The sequence below is a fragment of the Canis aureus genome, chromosome 8 (genome assembly GCF_053574225.1).
Source record: "Canis aureus isolate CA01 chromosome 8, VMU_Caureus_v.1.0, whole genome shotgun sequence".
Lineage (NCBI taxonomy): Eukaryota > Metazoa > Chordata > Mammalia > Carnivora > Canidae > Canis > Canis aureus.
In genome coordinates, this window is record NC_135618.1 from 31,428,146 (window position 1) to 31,455,979 (window position 27,834).

Sequence of the window (27,834 nt, forward strand, 5' to 3'; positions counted from 1 at the left end):
TATGCAATTTCAATAAACAATTGTGGATTATGACCAATGTAACTTATCATGCTATGGCTGGAAATAGACAAAAAGATAAAATAACTCATCTAATATCAAGTTATTGGGTGCAGATGGCATGATAAGGATAAAGAGGAAGGTGCCAGGTGCTCCAGAAGTATAGAGGAAATCAAAGAATTGAATTGACGTGGTCAGATCCAATATGCATATTGCTTTGGAATGAATACAAACTAGAGAATGTAAAATTAGTGAGGAGCTAATCATAATTATTCAAGCGTGAGAGTAAAATAAATTAAGGAGGAAGGTCCTTTAAAATAGTTTGATTTAATGTCAAATTGAGACATTAGTCAATGCTAAGAAGATTTGTAATACTGAAGTAGAGTACCCATGTCCTTGAAGGTCTAGGTCAGGAAGACAAAAATCCTGAGCTGGACAACTCAAGTATTTTGTTTATTTAAGCAACCTAAAATAAACAGAATGCTGTGATTCTGAGTCTTCGGGGAAAGGGCCCAGGAATTCCCACTGAAGTCTAAGCTCTTTATGGTATACCAAAAAAAAAAAAAAAAAAGAGAGAGAGAGAGAGAAGAAAAACAAAACAAAACCAAACAAAAAGAATGCTCATCAGTCATGATTCAGGCCCTCTGATTAGAAAGAACAGAAGTTTGTATTATTATATACATAATCTACATACATATCATAAGTACCTATTGGGGCATACATAAGGGATCTTTGAATGTGCAGTGGATACAGTATAAATAATTAATAGGGGGCAGCCCCGGTGGCGCAGCGGTTTAGTACCGCCTGCAGCCCAGGGGATGATCCTGGAGACCCTGGATCAAGTCCCGCGTAGGGCTCTCTGCATGGAGCCTGCTTCTCCCTCTGCCTGTGTCTCTGCCTCTCTCTCTCTCTCTCTCTCTCTCTGTCTCTATGAATAAATAAATAAAATCTTAAAAAAATAATTAATAGGGAAGATATTCAAGCAACTGCTAACTTCACATGCTGGACTATGTTATTTGAGAAAAGATTACTATATTATGGAAAAAGTAAGATTCTGATTTCAAAGAATATGAGCACAGGTTAAATTTTTACTGCTCAACTTTACAAAACACAAAGGCAGGGTTTTAATTTCAATTCTGAATGAAAACATTCCAACTTCTTGCAGTGCATTGGATCTTTCCTTTGGAACTCTTTTATGATACATTACAGCTATACATTTTTACCAATTAGCTGAGATTCCTGGTTGACAGAAAGTTGATACACAGTTCTTTGAGTATGTATTTCATAATATGGGGCTAGCAGTTTCTACAAAATGGAGTTATTTAGGTCTGTGAGCATTTACATTGGCAATTTGCAGAAATTATATCATTGATCATGGAATAGACTTTTCCCATACCATCTGTTATTATTCAGAGAATTTAATTTCACAAATGAAAACTAGTTGATAAAATCATCAATGCTAAGACTGCTGAAAGGTATTTCTCCTCTAAACATTATGATTTATTTGCTTTCTCAACAATATGTTCTTGATTATCTCAGCTATAGAATAAGACACAATGTATTTTTCTGCCATTTCCTTACTGAGCCTAATTTACCATTTGCCATCACTTAGCAAAAAGGACATAACCAGCAAATCAACCTAATCGCTCACTAAGGAAATTTGCCTCATGGCACAGAAAGAAATGTCTTTCATTCCAATGATACAATAAGAAAGATAATTGTCATAAAACATACATAATGCAAGGAAAATGTACTCAAAATATTATTGGAAAAGATCCAGATTATATCTCTGAGTTGCTGCCAAATTGATTTTTTGCTATTTAATATTATTCCTCACTCATAATAACTCCTTTTATCATTATCAGTGTAATCAACTCTGTAGTTGATTTGATTCAAACACTAAGCCACACAAAGCAACAGATTGATGGTTCCTTTTGCAGTCGGTGTATTATGTCCTTTCAACATGGTTCTGATTGTATAATCATTTTCTTAGGGTGAAGAATTATTATTATTATTATTATTATTTAAAAATTTTATTTATTTTTTCATGAGAGACACACAGAGAGAGGCAGAGACACAGGCAGGGGGAGAAGCAGGCTCCCCACAGAGAACCCAATATGGCATTCAATCCCAGGACCCCAGTATCCTGCTGTCAGCCAAAGGCAGAAGTTCAACCACTGAGCCACCGAGGCGTCCCCCTAGGGTGTAGAATTAATACCCAGAGATAGAATGGTAGATTTTTAGTGAATGATTTAAGTACCATAGGTTATCTTGTCTATTTATTTTATATTGTGAGATGTAAAATGTCATAGTCAATATAACTTGGACTTTGAAATCAAATTGCTCTGCATACAAATCTGGATCCTATCACTAGTCAGAAGCTTTTTGAATCTTGGTGTCTTCATCTGTAAAATGGAGATAATAATCCCCATTTTCAGGGATATATTTTAAGATAAAGTGAAATAGCATCTGAAGAGTATTTCTTGCTAAAAGGATTACCCCAGCATCATGATTAAGAACTTGGTCCCCAGGGCACCTGTGTGGCTCATTGGTTGAGCATCTGGCTTTGGCTCAGGTCCTGATCCCAAGGTCCTGGGATTGAATTCCACATCAGGCTCCCTGGAGGGAGTCTGCTTCACTCTCTACCTGTGTCTCTGCCTTTCTCTTTATGCCTCTCATGAATAAATAAATAGAATATTTAAAAAAAAGAACTTGGTCTCCATAGACAAACAAGTTGTTTGTGTGCTTTGGCCAAATCAGTTTATACCATTAATCAAAAGTTTGCTCGTGTGCAAAATGAAAATTATTCCTTCAATATTTATTGGGCACTAGCAGTGCTCTCATGGAGTTTTTATTCTAGTAGGGACATAACAGTACCTAACATTTAGGGTTATTTTGAGTATTAAAAGAAATATACAATGCTTAGCCACTAATAATTATTTTATACAAATGTTGACTACTGTCATTATTATATGGGAGAGACCTTAATAGTGTGAAGATTTAAGAGATAAAAGTAGTGGATGAGAATTAGTGAAAGAAGATGCCTTAGTGAGGGAGGGAACTAGAAGACAAGGAAACAGGAGTGGGTAGGTCGTTGGGGTGTGATGGGTGATGTCTCTAATCGATTTCCTACAGCAGAAGGTCTGTGTAAGAAAGCAGTAAGGGAAAAAGTTTTGAAATATAGTGTGATTGCACTTTATGCAGGGTACTGAGGAGGTTATGCTTATTCTCTGGCCAACAGGAATTCCTGGTGCCTTCTGACGAGAACACTACTACTATGTGAAAAATAAAGTGAATGACCAGTGAGATTTCATTGCCCCCTTCCTATAGAATGTGAAATTCTTTAGACCCCATCAAGGACATATGATTGTAGGGGATCATATTTAAAAATATAACAAATTAGTCCTATAACCATGTTACATATTATAGATTTGTGGTCTTCTGATATATCCCTCTTAGAAGAAAATAGCCTTGAACAAAGTTAGACCCTTCCCGCATAGTAAACTGTTGTTTACTTCTCCCTGTCTCTTTTATCTTATCTGAAAATATAAAGCTGGAGCTTCAAAGTCATTAGGAATAGAGAGTCTGTCCTACACTTGAATATCCTTCATATGAAGTGCACTCCAGAGGAAGAATTTAATGATTATAGTAACAGACTGATGCTCTCAACACCCCTGAAATTCTGCAATGAAGGTCATTCTACAAGGAGTTCCTAGAAGCAGCAGCACACAGCTCTGCTCAAAACTCAGAGTAAGCTCCTCAATAGGTTACTTCCAGAGGTGAATCTGATCCTTAGTCTTCCTTCCTTGTCAGGCAAACATCTCCCTAGTTTTATTTTGAATTTAGGACTGTTGCAAACAACAAAAGAGAGACGTTTAGCTATAAACAATCTCTTCTTCCTAGAGGAAATACACCAAGGTTGCCTTACTGAGCTAGACACCAGATTTGTAATTTCAACCTAGCAACTAATTTGGGAAGTTAAATGCTCTCACCTCCATAAGTCACGTCCTTTTCTCCCCAGGGTAAGTACAAAAAAGCATAGTAACAGCTTACACAGAGGCATAGGATTAGTGCTTGTGTTGAAGACAAATATGTTCTTCCAAGCTTCACCAAAGACACAGTTATTATACTCTTATATTTTATACTTTCTCCTCAGACTACAAAGAGGCGATGAGTTGCCCTCTGGTATATTTTTTTAATCTTTCTAATAATAATGTTTTTAACCCATCATCTAACTCAGTTAAGTAGGAGAAGTATTCCCTTAGTGAAAAGAGATTAAAAAGAAATATGAGCATATTGGGAGACAAAGAATAGCAGACAATATTAATCAGGAGAGGCTAAATTTTACTGGAAAGATTAGAACACTATCCCAAGGTAGTCTGTGAATGATTTGAGGATATAAGAGTAAATATATCAAGAAAAATAAATCTTCCTAAAACCTGCCAACGTCAGTAACATTAAATTAATAACTACAAGAAAATTTGTAGTTTCGTGGTTTCATTCTGACTTGAAATGTTTGGATTTGTGAAGAACATACCCAGGTCCATAGTAAAGCAACTGTTAAATACTAGATACATAAGCTTCCAAAAAGTGGAATCTTTCCCAGTGTCTTCTGCAATGGACAATTACCCTGTAATTCTTTTCCTCAACCTGCATTTCAGCCTAAGTCATTACAGTTAGGCTCACAGAACTGGCTGGCCATGAAAATGGTAAGCTTAGGAGAGAATTTAACAAGGAAAACAATTCCATTTTCTTTCCAAAATATTATCTAGGTGATTTAGAAGGATATAGGAATCCATGTGTTAAAGCAGGAAATAGCCAAAATCCAATTTCTTCCCCATAATTATATACTAAAAATAGCAAGCAAATTTTTTTGTAATAAAAAAAAAACTGAGTGAATAATCTGAATCCTGGCTCTCAAAAATGTATAATAAATCAATGTACAAAAAAGGCTTATAAGATGTTAAATGGTATTTGAGAGGCATGCCTGGGTGGCTCAGCAGTTGAGCATCTGCCTTGGGCCCAGGGCATGATCCCGGAGTTCTGGGATCGAGTCCCATATCGGGCTCCCTGCATGGAGCCTGCTTCTCTCTCTGCCTGTGTCTCTGCCTCTCTTTCTCTGTGTCTCTCATGAATAAATAAATAAAATCTTTTAAAAAGTGGTATTTGAGAACATACATATATTTGGAGATGTGACAGGAACTATGTAATACCAGATTCAGCTAGTTGAGATCTTTAAGTGAGATCTTTGGATTTTGATTGCAAGAACACTACATACATTCACAATTCTTTTATATTTACTTCTATCCATTTGTTTTATAATCACTAATTAGCACCAAACCAGCTATTCCTGAACATTACTAATATGAGCATTTTTACTCAATCATTTAGCATTTTGCATATCCGTGTATTTACTGTGATCCTACTCTTCCCACTGACTCTGTCATTAAAATAAAAGCATGTAATCTCAGAATTTCCTGTACAGACTTCAACAACAAGGATACATTATTAATAAAATAAAAATGAGCTTACACACTTGTTTTTAGAGCCATTACCTGCTGGTCTTTACGACTATAATCATTTCTTTTAGCCTTTAAGCAGTGCTTGTTAACATTCAGGATGTCTGTAAACACACGTAAACATCTGCTTTTCAGGAGTCTGGAGTCTGTTTATTAATGAGTTAATCATCGAGACTTCAACTGAAATGAGATCATCTCTGTGTAATCTTTACCAAATTATTTTAACCTGCAAGAAACTCAGCTTCTTTATCTATAAAATGGAGAAATTGGTACTGATCTCTTAGGGAAAATCTGAGTATTTAATTGAGGTAATAAGCATGAGAAAAACTATTAGATTGCCAGCAAAGTAATAGGTGCTTAACAAATGCATATGTGTTTTCCGGAATTTACTTTTGTATCATTGTAGGTATGATCAACTTCCTTTAGTAGTGGTATATAGGGAGACGTTTCTAGTTCTGGTAGACTATGTCCATCAAAATATTATTTTTTTAAGATTTTATTTGTTTATTCATGAGAGACAGAGAGAGACAGTGAGAGAGAGAGAGAGAGAGAGAGGCAGAGACACAGGCAGAGGGAGAAGCAGATTCCCTGCAAGGAGCTCGATGTGGGACTCGATCCCGGATCCTTGGATCACACCCTGGGCTGAAGGCAGATGCTCAACCACTGAGCCACCCAAGCGTCCCATGTTCATCAAAATTTACCCATTGACTCCATTTTATCTTCTGCCATAGTTTATAAAACTATCTCTAAAGACTTATGTCAAAGCAGATTATATTTTACGTAGGTAATATAAAGTCATATATTACTCAATATTAATAGAGGAGAAAAGTATTTTACAAAGCCAGTAAAAGTTTGTATTTAAATAAAATTCTTTTTAGTCTCCTTAAAGGATAATCCTAAGCTCCCAGTTTTAAAATAGCTACCTATTTGTATTGTTGTTAAATGAGCTCTACTGGTGTCTTTAGATGATCTTGTGTTCAGAGTTTACATTGTAAGTTCCGATTAAGCAAAAATTCACTAAGAATACTCTTTATTGGGCAGCCTGGGTGGCTCAGCAGTTTGGCGCTGCCTGCAGCCCAGGGCCTGATCTTGGAGACCAGGGATCAAGTCCCACGTCAGGCTCCCTGCATGGAGCCTGCTTCTTCCTCTGCCTGTGTCTCTGCCTCTCTCTCTCTTTCTTTGTGTGTGTCTCTCATGAATAAATAAATAGAATCTTTTTTTTTTTTTATTATTTATTTATGATAGGCACACAGTGAGAGAGAGAGGCAGAGACACAGGCAGAGGGAGAAGCAGGCTCCATGCACCGGGAGCCCGACGTGGGACTCGATCCCGGGTCTCCAGGATCGCGCCCTGGGCCAAAGGCAGGCGCCAAACCGCTGCGCCACCCAGGGATCCCATAAATAGAATCTTTAAAAAAAGAATATTCTTTATTTTCTCTAATAGCTTACCTTGGCCTAGACACTAAAAACATGATTTCTGGGTCCAGACTTCCTGGTATGAATACTGGCATGGCCGATGCCTAGTTTCATGTTTCTGAGTAATTAATGTCCACCTTCCTTAATTTTTGTCTATTTAAAATAAAGATATTAATAACATGTACTGCATGAAATTATTTGAATATTAAATTATAAAATGTAATAAAATGCAATTAAATGATAAAATGTGTCATGGCAGTAAGCAAAATGTATTAGCTGCTATCATTATAGTTTTTCAGTGTCCAAAAGTGTCAAAAGAATCTTGAGAAAGTTCCAGCTTCTATTGTGTAATTTTATCCTGATCACTCTCACCCCCTAATTATGAAAAATTTATATATTTTATGCACTATTACTTAAGTATAAGTAATCAATAATATACAAATTATATATAAATATATAATAAATAAATAAATATATATATATATATATATATATATATATATATATATATATATAGAAGCAGCTCTTCATCAAAGGCTATCTAAGGGCATATCTTCTTGAGGGTTCTTTTTTTTTAATACTGATGAAAAGATTTTTGTTTTAATGAACACAAGTTAATAGACTTGGAATTTTGTTGGTTAAAACTCATCTCTGGCAACCAAATATATGGATTAGGATTAAATGATGCAAAAGGGTCCTGGCTCCTATCTTGGATGTAAGAGCCCTGAAAAGCTGTCACATCTAATCCAACAACAAGAACAAGTCAGAGGATATGCTAAATCATGAATCCAGAAAACAAGAGTCACAGAATAGCCAAGAAGACCAGAATTGAAAAAAAAAAAAAAAAAGAATAAAATTTCAAAGGAGATAAGGGATATTTAGCATTAACTACTCTGTGGCGATAGGAGGAATACAAAGACCTCTGTACAATTAGATAGGAAGAATTCAGCCAATTCTTTTACTCAATTACTAAAGGCCAAGTGTGAAATAGTATGAGGGTATAAAATCTCAGAATGTTGTAGACACAAATGGAGTTTGCACTCACTCACAGGCTCTTTTCGATAGAGCACACTAGGTCATCACAAAGACTGATAAAACAGTAGAAAAGACATCACTTTTCTTAACGCAGAACTAGATGAGTGGAGAGACCACTGCTACCCTACCTGGTCTCTTCTCCACTAAAGAATAAATTATTAAGTTACCAGCAAAAGGAAGAGAAGCAAATGCTTTTGAACACATGTGCAGACCCATTGCATCAAAAAAAAAAAAAAAAAAAAAAAAGGTAAAAGAAAAGGATCCTAAAAGAAAAGGATCTTTTACTCCTGGAGAAGGGGCAGGAAACTCTCCTGGGCCAGATCACTGAGGATCTCTTGCTGCAGTCCTATGTGTTGGCCTGAGATCAACCCCAAAAAGTACTCACTATGTTATATCCATTGTTTGTACATCAAAGGGATCCAGAAATATTCAGTCTCTGATGAATTTCCTTTTCCAATTTCAGGCCACCGAGGAACTGTGGAGGGAGGCTGTGCCTTTTTTTCTTCTGTTGCTACATTTATGCTACCAGTTATCTGCTAGTTGAAAAGTCTAAATGTCAGCAATATGTATTATGCTCATTCCCATTGAAGTTAGAGAGAAAACTAGAAATAGGATCAACTGTAAGCCTAGAAAGGTACCTGAGAGCTGTAAGCACTCAGACACATCTATGCTTCTCTTTTGCATTTGCCATGCATATCTTTTCTTAAAATGTATCATTGTTTTCGAATAAATTAATTCAAAGGAGTGAGCTTTTTTAAGAACATTATCATTGCCTTTATGGCCATTAGCAATATATAAATGTACTAACTTCATAACAAATTCACTAGGATTTAGTGCTCAAAAAAGTCAAATATTTTTAAAGTCTATATATATAACTGTGAGGAGTTTTTGTGGAAAATAATCTAAAATTCATACTGAAAATTAAGTTTTGTGAAGTTTTAAGGGAGAGATGCCAAAATGAATTCACAGTAAATCAGGTACATTAGACTATACTCACTCTTTCACTGCCCATCACTCTTTTCATATTTTCCCTTCCTTGCTTAGAGATGTTAGATTCTATAATGTGACACTCCCTTACAAAGATTATTAATACTTTCAACACTGGCTAATCAGTCATATCAAGTTGACAAAGCCCTAACTAGTTAAGCCCAGCAATTTACTCTTGAAAAGTTAATTTATTACCAGAAAACATCTCAAAGCAGTATTGACTGCTCTCTTTAAACTCATGACCATTAGTGTCATGTTGGTGTTCAACACTAACAAATTATAGCATCAAATTACAGATTTGGTTCAACATTTTCCATTCTCCAAACCACTTCTTAATAAATTCTCAACTCTGTTTTCTGATGATAGTATCATCTCTGATGAGAGACAAATCTAAATAATATTGGAGGATCATTTCCTTCCCCTTTTGGCAGCTCAACTGGGGGGATTTCTCAGAGGAACAGCAAAGAAGACCTTTGGCTCACGTCAGCATTCCTGAAATACCAGGTGTTTGTCATAACCTGGCAAAATGTGGACCTACTCCCTAATATTCTTCAAGTTCCTTTAAATATTTCTTGTCACTTAGAGGAAATACAGGTTCTGTAGCCCAGCTTTGGCTAACCCAGTTAGCCGGTATGGGACAGGCTTGTTCACGCTGTCATAGGTGTATCTGCAGTCTGCACAGGCTCCTCCTGCTGCAACCTTGGTCTCACTGGGTATGGGTCTACTTTGCCCAGGCTTTGCTGTGGAAAAATGAGGCTTCTGGAGATTGATTGCACTTTAATATGTTTTTGCTTATAAGATCTTCCCCCCCCATACATGTTAGATTATATCTGCTCTTTAAGGCAATGTGTTCATGACGCTCTTGAGTGACATTGAGACATTATATTATAGAGAAAATAAAAACAATCTTTCGGAAACTCACTTGTCTTTTCTCCACTAAATCTGCTCAGAGAGGCAGTTTAGCCTAATGCTTAAGAAAGTCTTTTCTGGAGCCCACCTGATGGAGTTGAATCCCGGCTCCCAGTCATCAGTTATGTGACCTTGAGCAAATTGTTTTTCTTTTCTGTGCTTCAACTTTTTATCTGTAAAATAGGAATGTTACAACTTGTTGGGTTGTAGTGAGGATTTAGTTAATATATGTATCCTATTTAAACAGGCTCTGACATATAATAAATGAGTATTAGTGTTTGTTCAGTGAATGAAGACTATCTGTAACTGAAGCAACATTCTCTGTTTTCTGCTATTACAATGGAAGATGGAAGAAGTGGCCTCTCAAAGGCCAGCTCCACTTGTTGATTCAGATCCTATTTAATTTATAAAAATTCATTCTTACATGCATTCTCTATTTCTGCTATAATCAATTTTTCTAACTTCTGGATCATTCTGACTAGCATGAAAATAATTTTTATTATCTCTCAAATTAATAAAAATGTTTCCTTACCCTTTATCTTCTCCATCTACCAATTCAATTATCTTTCCTCCTTGACAATAAACTCATAGAAAGAGGTTATTGTGGCAGAATATATATTCCAAAAATGTCTCTAGCAATATTTCTAGATCCACTCTAAAATGTTACTGATCCCAGTAAGAGATGGGTTTTTATCCCTTCTTCTTGAGAAAGATTTTGATACTATCTCTATAAATAGAATGTAAGAAGTGATGTTACTCCAGGCATAGGTAATAAAAGATAATATGCTTTCCCCAGATTCTCTTGGGGTCCAGCCATCCTGCAATGAAGAAGGCCCAGCCATATGGGGATGTCAAGTTTAGGGGCTCTGTAAACAGCTTCAACTAATATCAGTCTTCAACCAGCTTCATCCTCCAAACATTGAGTGAGCAAGCCTTCAGATAATTTTAGCACCAAACTTTGAATCTTCTGGTTTGATGTCCCAATCTTATAGAGCAGAGATGATCTATCCCTGTCATGATCTGTTCAAATTCCTGACCCACAAGATCCACGAGCACAATAAATAATTGTTTTATGCCACTGAGTGGTGGGGTAATTTGTTATGCAGCCATAATAACTGGATCATTTGTTTATAATAATTAGAGTGAATACCTCAGGGCCTGCCAATTTTCATAAGGAAATACCAAATTGCTGGAGATATGGAAATTATAAGAGAAAAGTTAAAATAAATGAAGATATCATTCTGAAATCCATCTGACAGAATTTCTAGGAAAAGGCTATGAAACATACAATTAAGAGATAAATAAATCAAAGAAGGAATCTTCTAAAGGTGAAGAAAGATTCTTCATTTTACTTGCATTGTGATCCCCCTAAATTATCCAACTTATATAATTGGAAAATATAGTAGTGGCAATTTTTTCCTTCTACTGTTCTGTTTAAAAGGTATTTCAAACTCTCAAGAATCAGAGTGTATTAAGTATATATTATAAATTAAAATAAAAATACAAAACAAGTATAATAATGTTTCAAAGAGTTAATGGTAGAGTTTTATATACAATTTCTTTTCTTAGCAACATTGCCTTTTTAAATTGTTACCTTATTTCTATGAGTCTAAAAGAAATAGAATAACACTTAACATCATTCCCTGGAGGATTCGTGACATTTGATATATGAATTATTGACATTGACAAGAAAATTAATTTTAGCTTTCAAAAAGTAGGACATTATCTATTAATAATATGAAAACACACTGTAATTCAAGTTTTTAAAGATTGCTTCCAAGCAAATGATGAATTTATATAATTTTCTACTTTCTTTAAATGATATCAAAATTTATATCAAAATTTCACTTCACATTCTGGATGGAATGGTAGGAATTACATACTTTTTTGCTAATTATAGATGTGATTAGTCATTACTTTTATCCACATAATTTTGTCATATCTCCAAAATTCTAAATCAAATATTTTTACATATAAATGAAAATAAATATATCTTTCTACCTTGATATATGAACCATTTCAAGATTTGGTATCATCCTAATTCTTATCAATATCAGTAACAGCACCATCTACAAATCAGTAATTTTTAATATTCCTGTTTGTACACAGCTACATTTTTTTCCTTCAGTTTCCTTTTGTTGGTAACTACATAACAGTGCCTTGACTTGCTACAGACACTGACTTTACTCATGTTTTTTTTTTTTTTCTCTTTCATCCCTTGATGCCCCTTTCTCCCTCATATATTCATGCTCCATGAATATTGTAATTTTCTTGCATATTTTTGACCCTCCAGCCTCTTTATTCTTCCATTAAACACATAAGGCAAATACCTCATGCTTGTTAATTTGAACTCTGTGCCAATCTTGTATCTACACATGAAGACCAAGCTCAGTACGCCTAGGAAAAAAATCACTCAAACATGATCTCATTTTAATGGCTGATTTCATTTTAAAATTTAAACATATCTCTCAGTAGCTCTCAGAAATTTTTACTAACTTTACCCCATTTCCCAGGATAATTTATCATCAAATACTATAGGCAACATTTTCACCTTTATTCAAACTTTAATGTCCCCTCTCTCCTTTTCATTTTCAACTATGATCCAATTTCTTTTTTTACTGAAAACTTTTTTCAAAGTGAATTATACACTTTATTATTTCCTTTTATAAAAGTAATATTGTAAGATGTATTAACTAGTTTACATTTAATCCATTCTTTTATGCTTTTGTATTTTCAAAATATATTAAAATTATCCAAATGTCTATATCAAGTGCTGTAGCAACTATGGTTCTTTGTGATTGAAGCAAGCATAACATTTTGCCAGATTTTGGATGTGAGTCCCTCTGTATTATCAATTTTGATATTCAAAAGATGTCTTGTTCATTTCGAATGTTGATGAAAAAGATAAATAGAATGATCTCAGCATTGATATTCTGAACCAATCACAAAGTAAGAAGGTAAATGAAATAATTGCCTTAACAGTGAAGAGGTTTTTTGAGAAACTACTTTAAGGCAGGAAATAAATTACTTGAATGCTCTCTAGTTTTTATTAAAAGAAGAGCTTGCTGCCTTCCTATCATGAGTCACCATCATGGGCACTGATGTGGCTTGTCGTCAGTTCTCTCTCTTGCCTTCTTCTCAGTCCTGGCACTTAGTATAGATTCTAGGCTTCCCACATCCCCACCAAGAAGCATATAACTCTCAGACTTAAGATTTTTCTCTATGATTCAAGGTTTGTTTAGTAATCAAGATGATTTTTAAAATAACTTTTGCTTATGTACTTTATTATTTTTTATTTTATTTAAATTCAATTTGCCAACATACCGTATAATACCCAATTCTCATCTCAGCTGTGCACTCCTTAATGCCCATCACCCAATCACCCCAGCCTTCCCACCTACCTCCCATTCTGCAACCCTTTGTTTACCACAGTTAAGAGTCTCTCATGGATTTTCTTCCTCTCTAATTTTTCACCACTCAGTTTCCCCCCTAACCTATAGTCCCTTTCACTTTTTCTTATATTCCACATATGGGTGAAGCCATATGATAATTGTCTTTCTCGATTGACTTATTTCACTCAGCATAATACCCTCCAATTCCATCCACATCAATGTAAATGGTAAGTATTCATCCTTTTTGATAGCTGAGTAATATTCCATTGTATATGTTTACCACATCTTCTTTATCCATTCATTTGTTGAAGGAAGGACATTGTGGTTCCTTCCATAATTTGGCTATTGTGCATATTGCTGCTATGGACATTGGAGTGTGGGTTTCCCAACATTTCACTGCATCTGTATGTTTGAGGTAAATACCCAGTAGTGCAATTGCTGGATTATAAGGTAGACGTAATTTTAACTTTTTGAGGAACCTACACACTGATTTCCAGAGTGGCTGCACTAGCTTGTATTCTCACCAACAGTGCAAGAGGGTTCCCCTTTCTCCACATCCTAGCTAACATTTGTTGTTTCCTGTCTTGTTAGTTTTAGCCATATCTCATTGGTGTAATGTGGTATCTCATTGTGGTTTTGATTTGTACTTTCCTGATGGCAGGTGATATGAAGCATTTTTTTTTCTTGTGCTTGTTGGCCATGTCTTCTTTGGAGAAATGTCTGTTCATGTCTTCTGCCCATTTCTTGACTGAATTATTTGGCTATTGTGAGTGTTTAGTTTGATAAGTTCCTTATAGATTTTGGATACTAGCCCTTTATCTGGTATGCCATTTGCAAATATCTTCTCCCATTCTGTAGGTTGTCTTTCAGTGGCACTTCCACAAAATGACCCTTCTCAAGATTACCAATAATGATTAGGAGAATTCTCATTACTCAAATAAGATGAGCAGCAGTTTTTGAAGAATTGATTATGTCCTCCTTTTGGACACACTTCTTTCACTTGATTGACAGGTTACTGCCTTCTCCAAATGTTCTGCTCACTTTGCATATACTCAACAGCTATATGTATAAAATAAAGATAAATTAGAGCAAAAAATACTTCCTATTAAAATAAAACATTTAAAATCACAGCTTTCCTTCTCATTTTATTTCAGCCTTCTCAAACTTTAAAACTATTTGCTAGATTATGAAATAATCTAATCTGCACAACACTATTCAAGAATATAAAATTTAATTATGCTCATGTATGAATATTTACAGTTTGGTATCTTACTTTTGTCCAGGCTTTATTTGGACTTTTTTGATAAATAGTACTAATGATAATGTGTCAAGCAGTTTGCTTTGTTATTGTTGTTGTTTTCATTGTTTATTTTTAAAAGAAAATTAGATGTAAAATGAAGAAAACATTGTAACAAGAGAATTTTTAAATATCCAAGTAAGATTTCTACTCAATCCCACTGTATCCAAATGATTTGGAGTCCACTTAACTCTCATCTTTAAAATGAAAGAGATTTTTTTTTCCCTATAATTCAAATAGATTTTGGAGAGCAGGCATGAGAGACACATTCTTAGATTGCTCCTACCTCTCCTTTTATTCTTCTGCAAGAATTCAGATAGCAAAAAAGCAATTCAATAGTAATTCAATAGTGTTCAATTATTTTAACAAGTCTTCTATTCAATAAATCCTGGCAAATTCTCTGGCAGATTCACTCTGTCTACTTACTTTGTGCATAGCCCTTATTCCTCCTCAGTGAAAATGTGGTACTGGGCAGGCAGACACAAATCTATTGTCTCTATATTTATTATAATAATAATAATTAAGATTATTATTATTTTAGTAGTAGTAGTAGTAGTAGTATTTTAGAATTGACTCATGAAAACATGTTGGAGATTTATATCCTTCTCTCAAGTTGTATTAGGTGCCTTGGCAGGAATAAGAACTATGAATGGGTGCTAAAACTATGAATATGTGATTAAACTGGTAAAGAGAATTCCACTTTAAGCACTTAGTATTTTAAAATAAGGAAAATCTGAATATAAGTGGGTTAATGATTCAACTTAAGAAAGATATCAAACAGGGATCCCTGGGTGGCGCAGCGGTTTGGCGCCTGCCTTTGGCCTAGGGCGCGATCCTGGAACCCAGGATCGAATCCCACATCGGGCTCCCAGTGCATGGAGCCTGCTTCTCCCTCTGCCTGTGTCTCTGCCTCTCTCTCTCTCTCTCTCTCTGTGACTATCATAAATAAATAAAAATTAAAAAAAAAAAAAAAAAAAAAGAAGCCGGCATTTAAAAAAAAAAAAAAAAAAAAAAAAAGAAAGATATCAAACAAAATGTACAAGTCAGGAATTGATAATAATCTGAAAATAATGAAGAAAAACAATAACAATCTTAGGGTAAAAAGAGCAAAGATTTTTTTTAATTTGTTTAAAACACTAAAACATAAAAAAAACCCTTGAAGATACAAAAATATATTTTACATAAAACATAAGAAAAACTCAGATACTGAAGATACTTAAGACACTTAGCATATCATTAAAATTACAGTCTGAACTTTGAAAATCTAGACAAATTAAAAAAAAGAAAATCTAGACAAATTAGATAATTTTTTAGTAAAGTACAAAATGTCAAAATTGACCCCGTTAAAAGCATTAAGTCTGAATAATAAAATTCTAGAGATATGGTAAAATGCAGAAAGCAGTAGATTTGGTTTCTAAACATTAAGTTAATGATATTTCCTCAGGCCTTAAAACAACTGTTGACTAAAACACATGCAAAGCTTCTCTTAATATTTTTATTAAAATCATTTAACCTTAGCAATGAAATCTGATCAAGATGGTAAAAAATACAAGTTCAAACAGTGGGATACTTTTATTTATGACTATAGAAGCTATAATTCTAAATAAAGTAATAGCTAAGTGAATTCAGCAGTATCAGAAGGATAATAATATATAGATGGTCAGAGAAATTATATTCCAATATTATAAAGATTTTTCCACATTTAGAATTCTATAAGTATAATTTACTTAGAAACTATAATTTAGTTCAGAATTTACTTAGAACCATAAATTCTATAGGAAGCAGTAATTTAAACTACAAATCTAATTAAATAGCTCCAGAAACTATAAAATTTCAATAAGAGAAATAAAGCAAAACCTGGATATGGATTTAAAAAAACCAATCAACTCATTAAAATAGCAATCACAAAGAAACATGATTCCAATGAAATTATTTAGATAAAATTATTTCAAATTTCTCATTGAAAGATGATTGCCTTAGTAGCTAAGAATTTGCAGCTGAATTCTGGGAAAGAGTGAGCTGCACCACATCAGTTCCTATATGCAGGGACAGCCATTAACAGCTATATAGTCTTGGTTTTCTTGACAAACATTTACCCATATCCTACTCCAACACAGCAGAAGGCGGATGGGCTTCCAAAAAATGGTGGATGCTATTTGGAAAAGGAAAAAAGGAAAACTGATGATTGATAAATAACTATTAATGTCCAATTTGCCATGTGAAATGTTACATTTCTAAAGGCTAAAAATCTACATACAAAATGTAAAATAAGAGTGTTATAAAGACTAGATCTAAATGTAAGAGAGTTGTTGAATAAACTTTTCTAGTGCTAGAAATCTTCCTAGGATTTATTTGCAGTCACTTTTTCACTGAAACTACACAAATGATTCTTTTTCGACCTGCTGATAATAAATTTCACATTTACATGTTTCAGCTGAATCATCATTTCTTTCATGATAACAAAGCGAAAGACGGTTTTTTTTTATCTGATACAGATTAATTCTGTTAATATTTTTCATAGTTTGTATTTGGATATCTGGCTAGAAATTTTGGTTACTGAAAATGAAATTAAAATAATTCTAAATAAAAAAGATAGCTCCTAAAATAAGTACATAAATATGCTGTATTTTATCAATTTTCTTTTAAATTTTTAGTATGTTTAAAATCAGAATGGGTTAATCAGTAATTTATCATATTTAAATTAGGATACTGGTGTTGTTTCATTAGAATAGCCTAAATGATGAGTCCTACAATTGATAACATCTTGACTGATATCTAAAATTTACATATTTTATAAAGCATCAAGAAGAACATCAGAAGTTCTACAGAATAGGGGCGACCGGGTGGCTCAGTTGGCTTAGCATCTTCCCTTCAAGTCAGGTCATGGGGTTCTGGGATCAAGCCCAGCATCAGTCTTCCTGCTCTGCAGGGAATCTGCTTCTCTTTCTCTCCCTCTAACCCTCCCCACTGCTTGTTCTCTCTCTCAAATAAAAAAAAAAAAAAAAAAAAGTTAAGTTTTATTGTTTCCATTGTATCCTACCAGTTTTATATATGGCATTCTCAATGCTATGGAGTTGTGTTTTTCTTTATTTTCATTTATTCTTCCTTCACCATGACTTATTTTCAGTATATGCTAAAATATTCAAATATATGGAATTTTCTTACAGCTTTTTGTTATTAACTTCTAATTTGTTTTTGTTACAAAAGAGAATGGGCTCTACGTGATACCAGTTCTCAGAGATAATTGAAATTTAATTTATGCCCAATCACATAATTATTTTTATACATATTATTCCCATGCTCTTTAGAAAATGGAATATTTTCCCATTGTTAGATACAGAATTTGATGCACATGCATTAGCTAAAGTTCATGGATTTTATTATCAATTTTTCTACAAATTTTCTGATTGTTTTCTATTCAATCTGTCTATAGCTAAAAAAGTATGTTGAAGTGTTATGCAATGATGTTGGATTTTTTAGTATTTTCTGTAATGCCATGAATCTTTAATTATTTTAATATTTTTAGATGTGTATACTTTAAAGTCATTAGAGCTTTTTGTCAAGTTCAGCTTTGTCTCAAAAGATTTTTACTATGTCCTCAATGATGCTTTTTATCTAAGGTTATTAGTCTGAAAGTAATTCAGTTTTATCAATATTTATTGCTCAGTGTTCATTACAATACTGAGCTAATCATAAAAACTCAAGACATTTTTGTCAAAGAAAAATTTGACATCATTATCTTTAAAAGACTGATTTTTAAGTGATTCTGGATTCAATATAGGATAACCATCCTTCAGGATGACATATGAAGATGTCATAGCACTGAAACAGCCATTAACAATTAGTCTGGATACCTTATTTTAAAACATGACTTTCTGCAATGTGGCGCACTATTATTACTGGATTTGTATCTCAGCCACAAATGAAATACAAACATAACAACAGAAATAAACTTTCCAGACTTTTTTTACAATAAAGGATATTTCATGTCTTACAGAATCTGTAGATATGTATCATATTTACAAATATATTTAGGTTTTATGTATTTAATCAAACTTTAAATAAACTTTAAATTAATGTTCAATTCATGCAAAATATGCTTGTAACCTGTGGAAGGATGGGAAATTGTGAATGTGGAGGTTCAGAAAATACTTAATTTTTTTCACTTAAATCTATTTTATTTATATATAATTTATGTATCATAAATAGCATACCTTTACATACTCTGCCTGAAGATTTTTATAAAATCTTTTATAAAATATTTTGTCTATGTCTATGAGGTCATTTTAGGCCAACCTAGGTTTTTATCAAAGATATAGATAGCACATTTCTTAAAAATGAAGATCTTCTGAAGAAAATTTAATTGAGTTTAGGATATACCTACTATATAATCATTTTCAAAAATCACACAGCTCCTTGAAAGATGATTTCTTTACTAAGAATTAAGAGCAGTGTGGCGACGGCTATACACTAGATATCAAAGTTTCATATTCAGCAGATCCAGGGCATTCCACAATAAGAAAATATAACTGATGGAATTATTTTACTTTTTAAATTAGAGTCTTCTTCATTTACCTTTAAGATATAGTAAAATGAATTAACAAGCAAATAACATTTGTACTACCTCACCAATTAAAGCTTGAAAGCAGTATGCTCTCAATGCAGAGCTGTTTAGTAGATAGGTTCTGAAATTGTATTTTATTTAAACATAAGTTGCAAACAGTGGTAAAAATATAGAATCCAAGATCTTCATTACCTGCTTTTGATTCAGGGAGATGAAGTACAGGTATCTTTAGACTAAATCTTCCCCAAGCAATAAGGTTGCAGTGGGTTCCAAGAATATTCTTGAGAAAGAATAGGTAGAATGTTTTTTTAAGGCGTATTATAAGTGGTCACATTTTACAGGTATATAAGTTAGGTAAAACCTTAAAATTAAAATAATAAAAATAATTAAAAGATATACACTAAGAAACTAGAAATAAATGACAATTTAACCAAGTGAGCTTGGTTTCTTAATGTCTTTAGAACATCATTGTGATCTTTAATTTGCTTCGCCAGGCAATGAGCTTTGAACAAAAGCTTGCTTATTCTGAACTGATAAGAGTACTTTACTTGAAAAATCTTTCAAAATCTTTCACATAAGCAATGATAACTAGTCAGTATTTGTACGAGTCTGAGACTGATTTGCAATACTCTCCTAAATGTGACCATCGCTTATGTCCACCATCAATCCTCTTACCTCTACAGGCCTTTGAGGAAATATTTTGCTTTTTCCAGTGCATGGTTAATAAGAAAAGGACAGCTATTGAATGTGTGTTTAACAGGATGATGAGGAGATCTGGTATTAGAGAAAGTGTAATTGAAATGCAAGTAATTGAAGCATAACAAAAATTCACCAGTAAAGGCTTTTTATCACTTCAGTGAAGAGTTCAGCCTAGCCTTCAATTGCTTCCTGTAATTTCTGTATATAAGACTTGGCTCACTCTCTTGCTCTCTCTCGGAAACATTTGTGATGTCAGAATTACAACCTGAGGTTACAGCACTGTGACACTTTCAGACTCTTCAAGGTTTGTCAAGCACAGTTAATTATATTTACTAGAAGTCTCTCACCTCTCATACTCATGCACCTTAATCATACACACAGTGGAAATCTATAAAGGCCTAGAATAAAAGGAGTGTGTTTAAATGCTGCCTTTAGGACAGACAAGAAGATATATCTGAGATTTTTAAAATAAGGTAATCTGAACATATAATTTTATGTTTTCAGTTTTTTTAAAAAGCTAGCATGAAAACTGATAATGGGGTTTTCTACATAGATTGCTATAGTTCAAAAAGTCTATTTGAAGACTATAATTACTCAACATACTTCAAGTGAATGATGAAAACTTTCTATATCTCATTTTGAAATAGTGTATATTTTCTGTAACTGAAACTATCAAAATTATTTTTAGAGTGGTGAGAAATAAAGCATTATAAGTGCTACGATTTGAAATTTCTGAAGCTTCCAATGAAAAAGGTGCTGTTTAGTAATATTCTGAGGTTATTATTCCTGAAATTTTGTTGTATTAACTAGAAAAACAATATTTAATGAAATCTTATTCAGTTATTTTATTAAAAACTATAATATCTGTTTTGAATGTTGTGTACATTGGGAATATAAAAATTTGAAGGCAATTTCGTTGGATATGAAGCTTCTGCTCATAACAAGAAAGATAACAGAATTTATAAAGCAAGAATCAATGAAGTGAGTTTTGTCATTTTGTAAACATTAGTTACAAAAATACAATAAAATCACATACAAAGATAAACACAAATATAATTTAGAACTGAAGTACATAGGAGACCAATTCCAAACATTTATTTTATGCTTTAAGTTAACAAAGGTAACACACACAATGAAGATAAGAATCCAACAATAAAGATTTTTAATTTAAAAATATTAATAATCTAAAAGCAAACATTTTCGCTCTGTGAAAGATTGTTCAGAAAATGAAAAGACAAAGCACAGACTGAGAGAAAATTGATAAAGGATTATATCCAAAATATGCAAAGAAGGCTTAAAACTCAACAATGAAAAAATACAATTAAATAACAGGTGATATGTCTGAATAGATACTTTACCAAAGAAGATATGAAGATAAACAGATGGAAGTTAGGCACATACAAAAACCTACTCAACATCATTTGTCATTACCAAGTTGTCCTTCACAAAGAATGGTGAACAAACTGGAAACTGTGGTACATCTATACCACAGTGGAATATTATCAATCAATAAAAAACGACAGATGATTAAGTGAAGAAGAAGGGGACATCAAAAACTAAAGTCTTGCTATTTGCAGTGATATGGATGGAACTAGAGGATATTACGCTAAGCGAAATAAATCAATCAAAGAAAGACAATTATTGGGCGCCCGGGTAGCTTGGTCGGTTAGTGTCTGCCTTTGGTCAGGTCATGATCCCAGGGTCCTGGGATTGAGCCCTATGTCGGCTCCCAGCTCAGCAGGCAGCCTGCTTCTCCCTCTCCTCCCGACTTGTGCTGTCTCTCTCTCACAGACAAGTAAACGAAGTCTTTAAAAATAGAAAAGACAATTATCATACTATCTCACTCATATGTGGAATTTAAGAAACAAAACTGAAGATCATAGAGAAAGAGAGGAAAATCTAAAACAAGATGAAATCAGAGAGGGAGATAAACCATAAGAGACTTTTAATCATAGGAAACAAACTGAGGGTCACTGGAGGAGAGAGGGGTGGGGATGGGTGATGGACATTAAGGAGGGCACATGATATAATGAGCACTGGGTGTTATATAAGACTGATGAGTCACTGAACTCTACCCCTGAAACCAGTAATATATTATATATCAATTAGTTGGATTTAAATTTTAAAAATAAAAAAAGAATAGAACACCCAAGCTACAAAAAGATATGTATGGATATATTTTAAAGGCATATTGCAAAGTAAAAGAAGCCATTATGAAAAGGCTACATACCATGTCATTCAATTTATATGACACTGTGGAAAAGATAAAATGATCAAGACAATAAATAGATCATAGCTGGAAGGAAACATGTTGGCCTTCTCTGCCACTTCCAGATGCCCTACTAATACCTAACCTGGGTTAGGAGACAGGCATTCTTGATGATTTATTTATATATTTATTTATTTGAGAGGGAGAGAGAGATAGAGAGAGAGAGAGAAAGAGGGGAGGGCAGAGAGACTCTACAAGCCAACTCAACTCCCTACTGAGTGTGGAACTCACTCTGGGTTCGATCCTAGAACCCTGAGATCATGACCTGAGCTGAAACCAAAAGTTGATCACTTAACAGACTAAGTCACCCAGGCACCCAGGAAATGCACCCTTAAATTTTTAAAGTTTCTTTTCTCCTGCAAAGTTTGGACCAAAGTTTTATTTTTTGTCAGCTTTTTTTTTTTTAATATTGTATTTATTTAATCATGAGAGACACAGAGAGGGAGAGAGAGGCAGAGACATGGGAGAAGGAGGAGCAGTCTCCACGCAGGGAGCCTGATGTGGGACTCCATCCCAGGACTCCAGGATCACGCCCTGGGCGGAAGGCAGGCGCTAAACCGCTGAGCCACCCAGGGATCCCTTTTTGTCAGCTTTTAAAGTTGGGGCTCCAGGAGGTGAGACAGTGACCTCACTCAACTGTCTTCCCCACAACATCCTGCACTCACAGGTCCAAGGGACTCCCCTGAGAGCAGCAGACCCCATGCTGGCCAGCCCCTCCCTTAGATATGGACCTTTTATTTTCCATGTTAAGGTGGAACAAAGGTATAAATATTTATAATTTTTTTGTATCTTTTGTAAAAGGAGGGGCACTAAGCGTGTTTTTTTTTTCTTTTTTTAAGGTTTTATTTCTTTGACACAGAGAGATCAGCATGTTTTTTAATGAAAGTGATACAGATGAATATTTTTATAATCACAAATACAGGCTCAGTATTGTGATGGGGGAGCATGGCATATTCCACTGCCCATCCCAGGGGTTATAATGCAGAGAACTGAATTAAAGTGATTTTGCAACAACAACAAAAAATAGGTCATAGTTGCCTAGGGTTGCAGGTGAGGTTTGAATAGATGAAACACACAGGATTTTTAGGGTGACAAAACTATTTTGTATTGCACTAGAATGGTGGATTCATGATACTTTGCATATCAAATCCATTAAACTTTACATCACAAAGAGTGAACCTTAATGTATGCAAATTTTAAAAAATCGTTTAGAAGGTCTGGGCACAGGATGGAAGGCAGACTGTGACAAGAGAATCTAAATGTATTATAAATGTATGAAATAATCAAACTTAAGGGAGTAGTAACTGAAAATGAATGGAGACCGTAAAACTTAAAATAAATGAAACTATGCATAGTCATTGTATTATATTTGGTAAAGTTGATTTACCCTGGGGATATCGGTTAACAGTTCTGAAACCGTTATACACATATAGTAGAATTCAACAATGAAATAAATGGATGGCAGATGTTAGGAGCCAGGTTTTTCACTGTTGGAGTGGGAAGTTTCAGACAGGCAAAGTGAGAAAGCTAGAATGATCCATATGTTAATGGATTGGAATTGAAGATAATGTGAACTCATGGTTAGCTTACTGCCGACACAGATGGATACATATAGAAATATTTATTTCTACCTTGGAAGCAATCCTGGCAGAGAAAAATGACATTAGGTAAAAACTAGGGGCATCTAAATAAAGTATGAAGGTTAGTTAATAATAAAGTGCCAATATTAATTCATTAGTTGTGCCAAATTATTATATTAGGGTAATATGTTAATATGGGGAAAACTATATGCGGGACTTATGGGGAATATTTGCACTATTATTATAACTTTCCCATTAAAATAAAACTTCTAAAACAAAAATTTATTCTTAAAAATTTCAATCTCTATTTCACCCCATAAATGTCACTTCCTATTAATAGCAAATGTTCAAATTTTGGTATACATTTTCACACATTGTTTTCCATTTTATAAATCTAAGCAAATATCAACAGTTCATTCTTTTGAGGAAAAAAATGCATTTTGTGACTACAAATTAATCAATTGTGAAGTCTGTATTTTCATATTCTAAGGAATCTCCAATTGTTTTCTTAAATATCCTTAGGCATAGAGTTTTAATGGGTGCATTTCAAGCAATCAAAATTTTATTTTGATTCAAAATTCAAAAATTTTAGTAATTTTCTATAAAAGTTACTCTGCTTTTGCATTATTTTCATTGACGTTTTGCACCAATTTGGCAATGCTGTACTCAATAATGTTCAAGAAAGGAAACAGAGATAACTCCCTCATTACTGCTTTATGCTCAAGAGCAGTAGAGTTCTGGTTACCAGTAAATTCTTTATCCCAGATACAATTAGTGAGAACACAAATCTAATATAACTGAGGGATTGTCTACCTCCTTGCAATAGTTGATGCCATCATTATATTTGAAATTAGTTTATATTTGGTGGTCGAATAATATGTGTTATGCTATCATTGGCTGATGGAGAATGTTGAGGTGAACTTTTTTGCTCAGTTATATATTATATATATATATATACACATATACATACATATATATATATGATTTATTTATTTATTTATTCATGAGAAGCAGAGAGAGAGAGGCAGAGTCACAGGCAGAGGGAGAAGCAGGCTCCATGCAGGGAGCCCGATGCAGGACTTGACCCCGGGGTCTCCAGGATCACGCCCTGGGCTGAAGGCAAGCGCTAAACCACTGAGCCACCCCGGCGCCCTGCTCAGTTATATTTAATCATTTATATAAGGACAGATAAGAAAACCAAAAAAATCAGAAGTCAAAGAAATTACGTTCATAAGAAACTGAAGAGGTCATGGCCAAAAGTATAAATAATAACCTGCTCCCAGACTAATAAGGGATAATGAAATTTAGGGACACATGTCTAAAAGTTATAGAGAGGCAGTTTGTGCTTAAAATTTCCTTACATGGGAAAATAAAAACAAAACAAGACAAAACAAAAACTATAAACAGCCTACATTTTTTAACAAAAAGAGAAGGGAGAGGTTATTTAATACTCAGGTAACTCTAGCATGCATAAATGCTTCATCTACTCATCCCCAATAAAAGAAACTTTAGTATACTCCTGCTTTCTTTCCCATTGAGTAAAATTTCTAAATTTCCTAGCCAAGTTTCTGATGTTTTAGCATGTGATTGATATTTTTTTTTTCTTGAAACTCTTTCTGCCTGGCTCTTGCCTTTCCAAGACATAAAGAGGAAAATATAATCTAAATGGAAGATTGTACGAAGTTACAGATTCCACTTTTAGATGAATTTTTAGTCTATGATAATGAAGAAATCATCTTCTCAAAAATCCTGATACTGATATCCTATGCAAGATTGTATAGAAATGTATATGACACTTTGCCAGTAATTGCATCACTTTATTTTTGTCATTGTAATAGATACAGACCATGGTTACATATGATTTATAGGCAGAACTTCATATCTAAAATCCTGTGTTCACTGTTTTTCTTTTTTTTTCCTAGTCAGTGATTAACTGGGACTAGGTTGTAAATGGGATTTATTTCATTAGGATACAAAGGACCTTTGGGATATTCTCTACTTGATTGTAGCAGTGGATCCCTTAATGTACACATATGTTAAAACTAGTCAGTGCATTTTTGTATGTGAATTTGCCTCAATAAAGTTGATAAAAAAATTCACAAAAATAGAACAATCATGCCATAAAATAATAATTATCATTAGCTATCTGATAATTACTCTTCCGTAAAACTGAGGAGTAGGAAAGAAATATCTGCTCTAGGTATTGCTGAAATTATTTCAAGTGGCTCTTTTAAATTGAATTGGAGTATAATCTAAGGATAGTCTAAAGCCTGTGAAATAAGGATCATCTATCATTTATTTCATGTATGCCTATTTTTAATTAATACCTGGGCCCCAGAAATAGTCATCACTATATTTATGAAGCCCTACTGTTTTGATATTATTTTTCTTCCAAAATATGTTCTAAGATAAACATCTAATGATGACACAAAATACTGTTTTTACTCGCTTCTAAAGCTGGATATGGATCATGTCTTCCACTGTCAAATAAGCTTGGGAAATAATTTTTTAAATAATTTATAACAGAATTCTTTACTGTAGAACTTAAGTCTTTTATATACTCATATATCTCATGATTCATTTAAAATATACTATGCAGTGTTTCACATTTTTAAAAATAATTGTTTTTTTGTATAGCATTTGTTTGGTGTTCTGTTTTGTGAAATAAGTTTGGGAAAAACTTATATGAATATTTCCATTCCCTGAAGGCACAGTCATATTTCTATATATTTTCCCTACTGCTGAGGAATGCAGTAAAACTCCCCAATGGCACTTGCTCTCTCCCACTTTAAACACTATTCTTTGGTTAAAAAGAACAAAATGTGGTAAGTGATTTATCAATCTTAGAAGAGTTTCCACTCTTGTTTCATAAATGATAGTTTATATAAGTTAAACTAGCTCACATGGAAAGCCCCAGGTATACTAACTATTCTTTAAAAAGTTATATATACTATAAATTTTGCTTCTCGGTGAATTTCTCCCTTTCCCAATGTATGCAAACAATAACTTCCTGTTTCCTCCTGCTTCCCATCTTTCTGTAGGCATGGTTATCTGTTTCCTCTGAACTAAGACACTGTTGTATTAGTTTCACATGATCAATAATTTTGTATGCTTTCTGGATACGTGTGTTTCTATCTATATTAGTAAATTATTATAAGTCCTTTCAAGAACATTACCAAAAGTAACAGCTCTTTGTTCTATTATCATTTGTTCCTCTATCATTAGCACTCTACCACAATGTCTAACTATATACCAAACACATTCCAAAACATTCTTGTATGGTTAGAGGCTGTTATTATCAATCCTTTTGTTTTTTAGTGAGTGTGGGGTACGTAGATCATTGAGAAAATATGACCACCAGTTGGTCCGGGAGCTAGACTCATTCCAGCTCATTTCATCTTTGTAAAATTCCTAAAAATCTGATATGTTGTGGTATAATGTTACCAGTTATAATTTAAAAATATGTGTTGCAGAAAGAGTCAAATTCCCTTGTCAATTGCATTACAATAAATTTTCATCATATCTTTAATGATGGCCATTTTTTACTATTTTGTCATTTGCAGATAGTTACTATTCTACTCTGATGTTTGACTAAAAGTATTTCTGCAAAAGTGGTTCACCTTCAAGGAGCATGATGGAAAAGACTTTGACAAGTACACGTTTCTAATAACTAAGATCAATCTGCCATCTTGTGGGAGGGACAATAATGAACCGTTCAAGTGATTCCCCAAGACTACCTGCAGAGTCTCACAATATGTCATGGGCTAGTAGCCCGAGACCTGTCCCTGTTCTTCCTCATAGGAAATGCATCCATTACATTGATGATATAATGTTAACATGTGAAGACTTGCATATGCTGCAGGACTTGGCTGGATCACTTGTGAGAAAAAAGATGGGCAGGGAACCCACAGGAAATTTAAGGCCCAAGGCACTGCCATAGGATTTTAGGAGTCATTCTGTCAGGCAAGACACATGTTTTCCCAGAAGCTCTGTTTGATAAATGCAAGCTCTTTGCACCACTAAAGTGCAAAGGAGATGCCAGCCTTTGTAGAGATTCTGGGGTCTTAGAGGATTTTTATTCCCCACCTGGCATGGTGCCTCTACCCTAATGTAACCTGGTGAAGAAAGGGCACATGTGGGACTGGGGATAAGAATAGCTGGCCATCTTTGA

General features: G+C 33.9%; 1 protein-coding gene and 1 long non-coding RNA gene across 51 annotated transcripts in view; one reads left to right on the forward strand and one right to left on the reverse strand.

Moving 5' to 3' along the window:
- Positions 1 to 8,752: 8,752 nt before the first annotated feature.
- On the reverse strand, positions 8,753 to 19,996 carry LOC144318068 (uncharacterized). Its single transcript, XR_013383923.1, has 4 exons — positions 19,791 to 19,996; positions 19,308 to 19,395; positions 9,951 to 10,035; positions 8,753 to 9,693 (listed from the first exon to the last, which is right to left on the reverse strand). It is a non-coding gene; the product is annotated as an uncharacterized LOC144318068 (long non-coding RNA).
- A 123-nt stretch (positions 19,997 to 20,119) lies between these two features.
- Positions 20,120 to 27,834, forward strand: part of LOC144318572 (uncharacterized) — a 63,398-nt gene continuing 55,683 nt past the window's right edge. For 49 of the 50 annotated variants that reach the window (XR_013384582.1, XR_013384579.1, XR_013384593.1 and 46 more), the window contains exons 1-2: positions 20,120 to 20,287; positions 27,227 to 27,316. The gene's annotated coding sequence lies outside the window, so the exon portion shown is untranslated. The remainder of the gene's footprint in view (positions 20,288 to 27,226; positions 27,317 to 27,834) is intronic. The other variant, XR_013384575.1, reaches the window with a different exon arrangement.